The 13,600-nt window shown below is 48.2% G+C and overlaps 1 protein-coding gene across 10 annotated transcripts in view; it reads left to right on the forward strand.

Annotated features, from left to right (window-relative positions):
- Nucleotides 1-9,372: 9,372 nt before the first annotated feature.
- The window catches only part of MAPT (microtubule associated protein tau), an 87,256-nt gene continuing 83,028 nt past the window's right edge, over nt 9,373-13,600 (forward strand). For all 10 annotated transcript variants that reach the window (XM_054574879.1, XM_054574880.1, XM_054574881.1 and 7 more), the window contains exon 1: nt 9,373-9,563. The gene's annotated coding sequence lies outside the window, so the exon portion shown is untranslated. The remainder of the gene's footprint in view (nt 9,564-13,600) is intronic.

A 13,600-nucleotide genomic window follows, 5' to 3' on the forward strand; every position in this document is an offset into this window, starting at 1 on the left:
GGCATTTCCCGGGCTGACCCTGTGCCTGCCACTAAAAAGTCATCTGTGACCCGAGCAATAACAAGAGGCGCCCAAGGGGCTGGTAAAGGGTTTTTGAGGTTAAGAGGATAAATGGCAAGCAATGCACACAGAGAAAGGAGCAATGTACCCAGAAATGGGAGGGAAGACTCTGTGCGTGTGTGTGTGTGTGTGTGTGTGTGTGTGTGTGTGTACATGCACACCTGTGCTGTATCCCTGCTAATGGCAAGAGAAATGGAACAATTTCAGCTCAGCTTGAATATGTCTGTAAGCTTAAAAAATCATTATCACAGGGTTATTAGTTTTGCTGGTCTCTTGTTGGCTTCTTGACTCTTGTTCAGCTGTAATCAGAAGACAGGGGGCAAGAGGAGGAACAGAAGAGATGCCCCCTGCGGCTCACCATCCACATTCCCCCCTGGTTCTTCTCAGAATCCAATAAAGCTTGACAGTGAACTTAAAAGGGAGTGAGTGGTATTTAATCAAAGGCTGTTCAGTCTAAACAATGATTCAGGACTTTTTGAAAGCCAGAAGAGACAGGCTGAATGGCCTTTTGCATTCTAGGTGCCCTAAAAATGTTTACACAATATCTGTCTTAGGTTTGTACTTGGTTTGTTTGTTGTTGTTTTTTTTTTAAACTGAGCTCCCAGGCTATGCCATATTCTACAGTTAGCACCTGTCTCTCCCATCCAAGTACTAACCAGGCCCGACCCTGCTTAGCTTCTGAGATCAGACGAGATCGGGCGCGCTCAGGGTGGTATGGCCGTAGATAGCACCTGTTTCTCAAAAATATTCACCAGGTTGTTCTTTTATCCATCCAATCTCATCAGCTGTTCATGAAGCACCTACTTTGTGTCAAGTAGTATGTTTGGTCTGAAGGTACAAAGGCAAATGAAAGACAGTTTAGGCCTTCCAGGGCATCACACTCGGCACATGCACAAGTGATCACACTCCAGGGTGGCAAGTTGGGCTCCCCGGGGTGGTCTTCTGAGAAGGAGTTATCAGAGCTAAGTCTTGAAGGACAAATTTGGAGTTATTCAGGCAGAGATGAGAGAACGACCCAGGCTGATTTAAAGGCATAAAAGTGAGAGAGAGTCTGGAGGTTCAATGATCAATAAAGAATATAATGTGATTGGATAATAGCATTCGGGGAGGGTGAGGAATAAGACCAAGCTGGCCAACTGCAGCCATGTCTGTGGTGCCAAGGACCTCTGCCCTAAGTCTCTGTCCCTCACTACCGAACTATGGTTCCCATTACTCACATTCCCATTAGTCACATTAGTTCTGTTATATAAGGTCCCCGCAAACACTGAACAAGAGAATAGTAAACCATTGCTCCTAGGGGGAAATACAGGCTTACATTCCTGCAAGCCTCTGGTCACATTTTCATCAACTGGATAATATACAACCTTGTTTCATGTGTCTTTCTGTTTTAGAACACCTTATTCAATATATATCATTGGTTCATTAAGGTTGAGCTCGCGGCCAACAGCCCTGTAGCTTGGGCCTGAATGCTGCTCACCTACCACACCTTTTTCTCTGTGAGGCACATCACAGCCTTCTTGTGCTTAGAAATGTCACATAGCCATTTAAAACAACAAAATACCCCAAAATGCAAAGTGTGGCACTGAATAGACCATGATAAGGACAGTTGTTCACAGTACAGAAGACAGAGGGGTTGCCTTGTTTGACTTCAGTTGGGAAGGTACGCACTTGGACCAATAAAGTATTTTTCCCACTCTGCCCGTGTCCGTGAATGATCGCAAAAGTGCCACGAGTACTGGTTTGGAGGTTATGGCCCTGACCCAGGTGCACAGTTGGTTGGGCATCGTCCCACAGAGGGAGAAATCACCAGTTCCATTCCCAGTCAGGGCACATGCCTGGGTCGTGGGTTTGGTCCCAGTTGGGGTTCATAGTTGGGGCAAGTGATCAATGTTTCTCACATTGGTGTTTCTCTCCCTCTCTTTCTCCCTCCCTTCCCCTCTCTCTAAAAATAAATAAATAAAATCTTTAATTTAAAAAAAAAACATTGTATGCTACAAACAGCCCAGGTGGTATCTAATGCCAGATTTTTTTTTTTTGCATTTTCCCAATTTTTTTAATTTAAGTTTTAAAAGATGAGCTTACATTTTTACAGTTTGTACTTTTGTATATTTTTTACTTTAAATATTTTTATTTTTCAATTACAGTTGACATACAATATTATATTAAGTTTCAAGTGTACAACCCAGTGATTAGACATTATATAACTTACTAAGTGATCACTCTGATAATCTCATACCCATCTGACACAATACATAATTATTACAATATTAATTGATTATATTCCCTGTACTTGATGTCCCCATGACTATTCTGTAACTACCAATGTGTACTTCTTAATCCCTTCACCTTTTCACCTATCCTCCCAACCCACCTCCCAAAAGATGGACTTGACTCTTCAGAGTAGTTTTAGGTTCACTGACCTTTTTACTGTCTCCATAGTTTTGCCTTTTTCAGAATGTCATCAAGTTAGAATCACACCATATGTAACCTTTTCAGATTGACTAACCCTGAATAGGTAAGATCAATATCAATTAATAAGTCATTTCCTACTCTGTAAGCAACTTGAGATGTTGGTCATAGTTGTACTCCCTGCATAGAAGAGGAACTTAAATGTTTGTTGAAAGGATAAACCTCCTTCTCTAATTAAAAAAAAAAAAACTCAGAACACTAGTGACAGTCATTAGAACTTAGAATTATTTAGAAAAACAGATGATAATGACATTTACTCTGAATAAAGAACAGCTTGTAAAAAATAAAGGACTGTACATACATATATTTTGAAATGATTACCACGGTAAATTTAGCCAACATCCATCACTTCATATAGTTCCAATGTTTTTCTTGTGATGAGAACTCTTTAGGATTTACTCTCTTTGTAACTTCCAAATACACCATACAACAGCGTTAACTACAGTCATCGTCTTGTGCCTTATATCCCACTTTTAGAATTCTGACTACATCTTCCACAGACCGGGGTTTTGCAACGGATGACATGGTTTAGGTGAAACGAGTTCTGCTCAACTTTTTCAAGTTTTGCATGTGGGGCTCCCCTCGGAGCACTCCCCAAATTATCTGACAGTCCTCTAGGTGGGGATATCCACAGTGTTAGGGCCAAGCCAAGTATAAGGAGAGGATGACCTCATGGGCCTATTATGCCCTGTTCCTATTTCTGGGCCCTAGGGTCATCCTTCCTTTTTTGACAATGGAGCTCCACTGCTGAGTCATGTGTAACTGAAACCTTCCTCTGCAGTTCACCCTGTTTCTTGCCAGAACCTAGGAAACCTAGACAAGGGGCGATGTCACCGCCAGAGCAGCGGAGGGAAGGAGAGGTGGGTGGAAGGCATTCAGGAAATATAAAGACAGGAGGAAAAACTTGAGCCTAGACAATGATTATGAGAGTTAAGTCTGGAGAACTTCAGGCATGGGCCTGCCTCGCTTTATTTAATTAAGGCATTCATAAACATGGAAATCAACTCATGTTTCAACTGCAGCAGGGCAACAGACATTTAGGGGATTATGATGATGGTTTCTTTTGTATAATGAAGACTTTGTCTGTAATACTAATACACACTTCCTAATTTAATTGTATTATGTTGATATTTCTCTAGGTTGGCTTTGAGAGAGGACTCTAGGTGACTCATCAAAGCACCCTGCCTAGCAGACAATTAGGCAAAACAAATATATTTAAGGCTGTCTAAATATGCTGTGAATCTGGACCTCTGACTATAATTGAAAATAAAGAAATGATGGTCATGAGAGTGTCACCTGTCTCACTAGAAAATGCCTTGTTATAAAAAAGTGTTTTCAGGAAAATATTTCAGAGAAAGAATGGGCTGCTCATTTGTAGCTGGGAGAGATTACCAAGGGAGATGGCTTCTTAGCATTATTGCAGCTACTACTCAGCATCTTCTCCCCCATAGCTGGTATTTAGCTGGTCACAAGGTCCTCTGTAATAAAGACTACATTTCCCAGTCTCACCGGCAACTATGTGTGGCCATGTGTAAATTCTGGCCAATAGGATGTTAGTAAGAATGTCCAGAATAATTTCCAGGAATTGTCCTTAATGGGCTTCATTATCCCTTCCTTCTTTCTGGGGATGTGTTGCCAGCAGCTAAAGCAGCTACTTTAGACTATGAGGCCGCAAGCTAAGGACGATAGAGAAACCAAGTAGATGGACATGGGCTCCAAGAAGGCCTAGGAGTTTCTATTTCTAGAGAAATAAAATTTGGTCTTGTTTAAACCACAGCTGCTTTGCAATCTAGTCACACAATTGAATCTAAGGCTAACTGATCCAGCATTAAGGAAATGCTCGTTTCATTTCTCTGTAGCCTTTACTTCATTCAGTTTAATGAACTCATTAGCCCTGGCTGGTGCGGTTCAGTGGATTGAGTGCCAGCCTGTGAACCAAAGGGTTGCTGGTTCGATTCCCTGTCAGGGCACATGCCAGGGTTGTGGACCAGGTCCCCAGTAGGGGGCACATGAGAGGGAGCCACACATTGATGTTTCTCTCCCTGTCTTTCTCCCTCCCTACCCCTCTGTCTAAAAATAAATAAAATGTTTTTTAAAATAATAGTAATGATAATGGACTTATTAAACCCTTGCTATATAGAAAAGAAGATAAGGGCTTCATTTTTACTTTTTACAACCTCTACTGGAATATAGTATTTTGGTAATGAATGTGGTATTAACAGTACCTGTGACTTTGTCATTAATAGATATTTTCATGTTTTACACAAAATATGTGTTACAGATATATGAAAATCATTTGTATTGCTCTCTGGAAAGCAGATACTGAGGCAAAGCGTAGCGTGCGAGACATTTAGGTAGCGTCCTCGGGACAGATCGCTGTGGAAGGGAGAGAAAGGAGGCAGGATTGTGCAAAAGAGGTCAAGCTGTGCTGCAGAGCTAACAGCCTCCGCTGATCACATTGCGATCTCTGGGGCCACAACTGGGGTCAGCTGTTAGAGGAGGGGCTACCCTAGGCCCTCTTCTCTAAGTGGTCTATGCCCCGGTCACTATGCCCTTCTGTGGTAAACAGAATAATGCCCCCACCAAAGATGACCATGTCCTAATCCCTGGAACCTGTGAATCCATTACCTTATGTGGCAAAATGGCCTCGGAAGCTGTGATGAAATTAAGAATCTTGAGCAAGGGAGATTATCCTGGATTACCTGGGTGGGCCCCGTGTAATCACAGGATTATAATTTGTGATTACAAACAGGGAAGCAGGAGTGTCAGAGTCAGAGGAGGTGTGACGTTGGAAGCAGAGGTTGGAGTAGTGCGACTGCTGGCCAGGGGCCACAAACCAAGGAACGCAGGCCACACCCAGAAGCTGGAAAAGGCAAGGCGGCAGATTCTCCCTGGGAGCCTTCGGGAGGAGCACAGCCCTGCTAACGCCCCCTGAGTTCAGCTCATGAGACCGATTATGGACTTCTGACCTCCTGGGCTGTGCTTTAAGCCACTAAATTTGTGATCATCTGTTATAGCAACAACCGGAAACTAGGATACTTTCTCAGGAGAGGGTTGATGTCCCTGTCTTTTAACAGAAGAGAGTACTAAGAGGTGCCTAGGTGACAAATGTACCCTTGCTGCCCTCATTGGGTGGTAGCAGTCCTACTTCTGCCGATGATTACGGTTCATTATTCCCGCCAAGGCAGTACCTTTTCTTCTTGCCCCCTCCTGTCTGGATCCAAAGTACTCAGGTAGCTGCCATAGCTTATAGTTTAATGATGCTCTTGCTGTGTACCCTGTTGGAAGCTCTCCCTCTGAGGGACCAGGACCTCTAACCCTGCAGAGCCTACAGTTGTGAGGATGGGGAGCTCAGATTTGCTCCAGGAGCCTTCCGGAATGTTGGGAAGTGGGACCACTTCAGCTTCCAACCCTTGTAATACATGGGTCTGGTTCCCGGACCCATGTATTCTCTTTTTGTTTGGACTTATATAAATTCTACAGGTATCCTGATCTTATTTCGAATCCTGCCTGGGACACTGTTATATTAAAAAAAAAAAAAAAAATGAAGCCCAAAGAAGTTAATGATTTTGTCTAATGTCACACAGGACGGCTAAGATTAGGACCCAACTCTTCTGATACCTCACCCAGTTCTTTCCCTATGCCTTTCTACCTGCTCTGCTTCCGTAGCGTGGGCTTCCGTAGGGTGGGCACAGCATGCTCAGTTGGCCAGGCGACCTCTATCTCAGCAAAATGGAAGAGCAGGGAGAAAGGGAGGGGATGCTCTTTCCTGGCCTGAATTAGCGAGCCATTAGCTACCTCCAGTGATTAAATTATCTGGAATGAACACTGAACTCGATACTGCATACAGTTAAATGACGGAGCTGCTTAAGATTGTCTCTAGCATTCATTACCTCAATTTAATGTAGGCAAATGGGATCGTCAGTATCAGGAGGCCGCAGTGACATCAGGCTCCAGTCAGTTCTCATTATCTTGGGTTTTAAAGGAAAGAAAATGAGAAATTTCAATGCGGAGGAGTGTTAATTTTACTGCTAAAGTTTATTTTTTACATATATAAGTAAAATAATGTGTAGCAAAAGGATTGATGGTAATGTGAAATATGTAACTATTTACCTTTTAATAAATGCCCATTATTTGTGAGACACTGTGTAAGAAACTTCACAATACTGTATATGAAATTTATTTTTAAAAGATATATATATATATCTATCACTTAATCCCTTTTATCAGTAGGCTTTCCTGTGATAAAGAACAACCCTCAAAAGTTCAGTGACTTGCTCAATAAATGTCTATTTCCTGTTCATGTTATACATGTTATATGTGCTTCTTTTGTTTTTCATCTTGGGCCCTCAGCTGCAGGAGCAGCCTCAGGGGAGCATGCTGTTCTGGTAGCAGAGGAAACAAGTAGAAGTGGAAGAAACACGCTATGCCTCTTGAAGCTTCTGCTGGGACAAGTCTTTATCACACCCATTAGTTCTAGTTGCCAAAGACCGTCACGTGACCAGGCCAAATACCAGTAGAGTGGAGAGGGAGAACAATCCCAATTACACGGTAACAGGAGAGGACACATAATCCTCACACAGGAGAGGGGTAAGGAAACAACTGGGCACAACAATGAAATGTAGATAATAAAACAAGGTTGATATTAATTCTCCTCTCCACTTTAGAGAGAAGATGAGCAACTGCTAGGCTTTTCCTAGAGTGTGAAAACATCCCTTGCAGTTGGGGTGATTAGGTTTTGATACAATGTGAGCTAGGGTTCAAAGGTTAGGTAGGATATTGGTGCGTGGAGAAAAACACGGACTTTGCAGTTCCAGTCAAACAAGCTAAGTTAGCCACAGAGTAGATGAGGGAGAGAACAAAGAGGACGGGGCTCTGAGGAATGGCTGGGTGGGGTGGGGGCCTGGGTATTGAATGCTGTGGAGTTTACAGCTAAGGAGTTTAATTTCACTTAGGGGTCTGTTAGAAGCCTTCGGCTATTTTAGAGCAAGAGAATGTCATGATTGAACGATTGCTTCTGAAGATTGATCAGACTAGGGGGTTCAGGGTGGGCTGATAAATGAAGAAACAGAGAACAGGGAGACCATTAAGATCACTACATGTCCAGAGGCAAGGTAAGGGTCTTTAACTTAACCAAGGACGGTGGCAGTTAAAACAGCAACAAAAAGGTCAATTCCAGAGACTCAGAACCTATGGCTTAAGAAATTTGCCCCCTCTCCAGCCAGTGCTCCCAATAATAATATAGTAACTAAACCCATGTGAATAAATAATTTTTAATAACCTGCTTTTTGTATTAATCTATAACATACAATAACGATTTTAAAAAAGAGAGAGAGAATATAAGGCCTAGGCAAATTAAAGCTTCAAGACAAGTTCCCGTCCCCCTTGGACAAGATGGTTGTCCCCGAACCCCCATACATATAAAGTCTTTCCTGCCAGGGCTTAAAATAGATATTGGGAAGACCAAGGTAAGCCCTTTTAAAGAGCAAAATTCCATGGAGTAAATTTTAAAGATCTGGTGGGCTTTACTGAGTGATTCATGAATCAGGCAGGATCCCATCTAGCAAGTAGAGAGGAGCACTGAGAAGTTGTACAAAATGGAAGGTTTTTATGGACCAAAATTGGGCAACAAAAAGTCTTTATCAAAAGAAAGGATTCTTTCAGGTACAGGGCACCTTTCTTTGGTGGGGAAGGTGACAAGGGTCTTATGAGGCAGATTACCCATTAGTGTTGATCAGGAAATTCCAGACTGGTTGGTAGTTTAAAATTCCACTCCTGGGAGAGGCTGAAACTACAATTAGGTTAGGTATTAACTTTTAGTTTTGGTGAAGCAGCTTAGCACAAGTAACTCCATTTTGGGCCTGTCGTCTCTTTAATAGGCCAAAGCTGGAAACTGGGTGACTGGGAGATGAAAGCTCCTGGTCACTTTCAGTCTGAGTTGTGTCATCCAGGTGAGAATCTCCAGCAGGCCCTTGGGACTTCAAGTCTCAAGTTCTATTTACAGTATAAAGGTGTGTCAACAAACGAGGTAAAAGTAACAGTATATGTGAAAATGCTTTACAATGTGATTAGCGCCATTTGAGCCTCCGTTGAATTTAAGATTTTATTCTCGGGTCACTTAGATAAATAATAGATTCGAATGTTCCTTGTTTAAAAAAAAAAAAAAACTGCACTACTATATTACAACTGAATTAGCCTGTTCAAAGAAGATTTGCTAAGGGAAGCATTGACCTTGGTCAATAACAAAAAAGGTGGAAAGAAAGCAGGTTGAAATGAAGCAGGCCTGAGAAAACTGATCTCCGACAAAGGGACCAATTTGCGAGCCTCGGGAGAGGGTCAGTGTGGCCGCCAGCTACCGCAGGCCGAAACTGGGGATGGCTTTGAAGTCCAGGGTGGACGGACTGAGGATCCGCCATGTGGAAACTCGCCCAAGGCATTTCTGAGATAGGACATCACCCCAGATGGACAAGAAGGAAGGGAGCAGCAGATCTAGAGGTAGGGTACCCCGCACCATCCCGATCCCAGGCGCCAACCAAGCCTCGCTCCCGAGGGAGGCGACCCCTCAGATAAAACAAAGGCTCCAGCTGCGGGAGGAGACCCAGGTGCGCGTGCGCCACGGGACGCGCGTGCGCGTGGCGGTCAGTGCCGCGGCCCGAGGCTGGGGGTGGGAAAAGGAAGACCGCGAAGGGAAGCGCCGGGAGGAGCGAGCCGAGAAGCGGGAGACAGCCGAGCGGCGGGGCGCTCGCGCGCGCCCACTGGTGGCGGGAGGAAAAGACGCCCGCGGAGGCCTCGCAGTCCGCCTCTCTGCTGGGGGGGGCTCGCGCTCCCGCTGCTCGCGCTTGCGCCGCCCGCCGGTCTCGGGAGCGCTCTCTCTCGCGGGTGCGCGCGCTCGCAGTCTCTGCCACCCACCCGCTCCGGCACCAGCTTCGGCACCGGCAGCAGCACCGCCGCCACCGCCCACCTTCAGCCGCCGCCACCACAGACACTTTATCCTCTGCTTTCCTCTACTGTCCTCGCCCTCTGTCGACTACCAGGTAAGCGCAAGGCTCTGAAATGTGCCTCCCCGCCCGCCTTTTGCGTTCGCATACCGCCGCCCCTTGGCTCCCAACCTCAGAGATGGGTTTCTTGAGGTGGGCATTAGTGGGGGGTAATGGTGGATGCACTCCCTGCGCCCTCTTCGTTCCGGGGCGGCTTGGAAAGGGATCCATGCAAGGGATGCACACACGCGTGTGTGTGTGTGTGTGTGCATGGATGTGTGCTGGGGGTTCCACACGACCCTCTTCTCGCGGACCCGGGCAGAGGTTGTGCCCGCAGGGTGGGGCACGGATGGCGGTGACCTGGGGGAGGGGGCTGCTATGCACTCTCGATCGCCGCCTTTTGCCGCAATGGGCATGTGTCTGGGGGGGGGTCCAATGGCGACCCCCGAAATCGAACCTGTAATCCGTTTTCTCTGTCTCGGTTTGCCATCAGCCCTAAGGAAGGTATGGATCGGCTTCTAGAAGAGATGACTCCCTGCCTGCCCCTCCCTTCACCTCCCCGGAGAGATTCCAATGGGGCTTTCGCTGCCCCTGATTGAAGGCGGTGGTCCATCCCCCATACCAATTTTCCTCCTTCAGAAACCCGCAGGGGACATTTGGGGGCTGGGAGTGGATTTGGGGAGATGGGGAGGGGTACAGGCGCTGTCACTTCAGTTGCCCTTCCCCCTGCGCGCGCCTGGCACAGAGACGCGAGCAGCGCCGTGCCCGAGAGAAGATAGTGCGCGGATGGCAATGTGGAGGTTCGGAAAGGCTGGGGTCACCTGGCCTGCGACGTGGACGGTCTCGGCAGCGGCCGAACCCGGCTCGCAGGTGCTCAAAGCCGCAGACCGGCGCGGGGGCTGCAGGTGCACTTCGGGGCGGGCCCCTTTCTCTTCGCTCTCCGCCGGGCGTCCGGCTTGTGCGCTCCCTGCCGGAGGCGCGGTGCTGGCGCGCAGGGCTCGCCCCTCACTGCGGCAGTGGGTGTGGACCCGGGTGGGCGAGGAGGGGGAGGGTAGGCTGTGCCTCCTCCCACTCCCACCCCCGCTTTTTTCCCCTCCGAACGCGAGGTGCCATCTTTTTGCGGTGTGTCACGTCTTGTACGGTGTCATGCCAAGCCAGGCGGCTGGGCTTCGGAGCTTAAGGCAGGGCTGTTTTTTAGGGGGTAGGGGGGCAATAGGTCTGAAATCTTGGCGTTTTACTGCTCCAGCGCTGAGCACTGGAGGCGCCACCCAGGATCTTCCTGGGGCTCACTGCTTTGTTTGTAGGGCTAACGTGATCTGCGGTGCCAGCCTGGGTTTTTGCCTTTTATTCTGTAAGCGTGTTTAACCAAGGCCCCCACCCCTCCCTCCTCCCCCCGTGTTTCGCCCCGCATTTCGGAACCCTTTGTTAGATCTCGGGGCTTTCTGGGGTCGATGAACTCGAATCATGGCCCTACGGTGACGCGTGGAACGGGCGTGACACTGAGCGGCCCCCTCCCGGAGCTGGGCCGCGCGCCAGGAAGCATCCTTGGACCGAAGGGGTGGGATTCCAGGTCTCCGAGCGCTGCGCTGGTGTCTGCCGAGGGCCTACGCCCCACCCCACACCCGGAGCGTCCTGGTGGCCACGCCCCTCCAGGCAGCCCACGGAGCGGCACGGCGACCCTCCTGAGGTAAAGGGAGGGCTCGCTGGCGGGGCCCTTCTCTGCTTCGCGCCCTGTTGCTTCGCTAGGCGGGAAAATGGGAGGAAGGGACATGAATTTTCTTCTGATGCTCCGAGCCACACCCCATTCACCCCTCACCCCACCCCCAGCAGACTAGGAAGGGGGCGCCGAGGGGTGGTTGGCTTGGAAACCACACGCATCTTGAGAACGGCCTTTGGGCATTGCGGTGCCCCTTAAGAGCAACGATTAAAAACCCTGGTGTACGCAGAGCCGCGCCCCCTGGGGGGCTCTAGAGGGAAGCCCCTACCTTGAACAGGTGGCTCTTCCTAATTGTATTCCCGAGGCTACAGCCACCCAGATCGGTGTCCCTGAGGTATTTGTGGCCAAGTACTATTTTAGAAACGTGCGGCATTTTCACTTAAGAGCCGAAATTCATTGCCACCCTTGAAGCTGGGAATGAGGGGAGAAGGGTGGCTACGACCCCTGGCGAACTAGACCGAGGCTTGCCCTCCTGTGGTGAACTGGGTCTGCGCCACTTTCTGGTTAATTCTATCGCTGAAAATTGGCGCGCAGCGCAGTTCTGAGAGGGAGAGCATCTTAGGGGCCAAATCACCCACGCGAACCGTGCAGATTGAACGGAATATCCGGGGAATGGCCCGGCTCGGGGCCGAAGAGTCCGCTCCGGGCCAGGCCGAACCTTCCGGACAACGGTGTCTGCGATGCGAGCCGCGGACCGGCGACGGCCCCCGCCCCCACTTCCGGCAGAGCCGGACCCGCCGCAGGCAGGTTGAGGGAGGCTCAAGGATGGATTCGAGCTGCTTCTCCATTCCCTTGGCACCCCACCCCCGACCCCCAGCTGGGCGTGGGATTCTGGTTCCAGACAGGGTCTCAGGGCTGGCCGCGGCCTGGGGCGGACCGCAGGCAGAGAGAGCACCCCCTGTCCGTTGGAGGAGCGTGTTTAGCCCCAATGCCGGGAACAAAACGCAGTGCACACGTCCCTGATTTTGCTCGACTTTGGAATCTGTTGGCGCCTTGGTGGGACATTTGGGTTCGCAAGGCCTGGGGACTGTTAATCGAGGAATCCCAGGAACAGGGAAGGGGGTCCCAACTCCCTCCCTGGCTCTGCGCCGGAGGATCTGGAGGGAGGCAGCGTTTGCGCCCACGCTCAGGCGGTGGAGCGCTGAGCCTGCCGCGGTGCCTCGGGAAAGGCCCAGTCTCGGAATCCCCAGCGTGCGGAGCTATTTTACGTCCCAGGAAACCCCACTCGGCCTCTGGAGCTCAGGAACCTATAACTCCAGGCCCGGTTGGCCCAGGTTGGGATGGTTGATGGCACCTGGGGTAGCAACTGCCCAACATGCCCCTTAGGCTCAGCAGGATGACTTTGAGATTTATCAGATCCCTGTCTCTCCAACGGACCCGACCTATAGCGGAATGAGAAATGCCTTTCCTACCATAATTAGTTAAGGTATTATTTTACATTTTATGATGCTGCTTGTGTTTACCACGTAAGAATTGCTTATCCATCCCCCCATCTCCAAACCCTTCTTCTGAACAAACCAATTAAGCGCACACATACACACTACCACCGGCACCCAATCTAGGTTGACTCTTGGGCTAATCAATTTTTGACCAACGTTTGCTTTTGTAACATGTTGTGTTTACTACAGTAACCTGGCTTGACTCTTTGGGTTTTGCCTTTGGACAATTTGTTGGCTTTGCTGTTCTTTTGAATGGGTGGCAGTCTATGACCGTAACCCTAACCCCAGAGGGACCTCCTCTGCCCATGCCTGTCATGGAAGGGCGTGGCTTTTAAGTGGTTTCTAGTATCAGGCACCCCTCCCCTGATGGGGACAAAAGAAAAAGAAATGGACTATTCCCACAAATTGCAAGAAGAAAACTTAGAAACCATTTCTCTGAGGAAGGGTCACACAACATTTAGAAAAGAGCCCCTTTTACTGAACATGCCCTTTGACCCACACGCCCTTTGAGGTCCATCCCAACCTGCAGATGGAGTAGGACTGTGATTCCCTTTGTTTAGGCTGGAATTTCCTTCTGCCCTTTCAACATCAGTTCATAAAGCCCATTTGTTGAAAACTTTTAAGAAATTGCGTTTTATTCCACCTTCCCTCAGCATTTGTCTACGGTTTAAGTGGCTCCCTAGGTGTGTGTACGAACATGTGTTAGTTTTCTGATTGAACACACGATAGTTTTCCAACAAGATTGTGCCTTCTATTTAATTAGTATCTTCCTTACGCCCACTTTGAAAAAGAAGCCTCAGAAACAAATAAAAACACTCTTAAGGGCTTAATAAACTTCTCTACATACAGTAGGCATTTTGGCCCATACTCATTTAACAAAGTGATAAAATGGGAAAACATAGGTCAATAGGTAAAGAAGAAAAAGCAGAATGGGAAGG

The sequence above is a fragment of the Pteronotus mesoamericanus genome, unplaced genomic scaffold, assembly GCF_021234165.1.
Source record: "Pteronotus mesoamericanus isolate MK-2021 breed Mesoamerican mustached bat unplaced genomic scaffold, CSHL_Meso_final contig_269, whole genome shotgun sequence".
NCBI classification, from domain to species: Eukaryota; Metazoa; Chordata; class Mammalia; order Chiroptera; family Mormoopidae; genus Pteronotus; species Pteronotus mesoamericanus.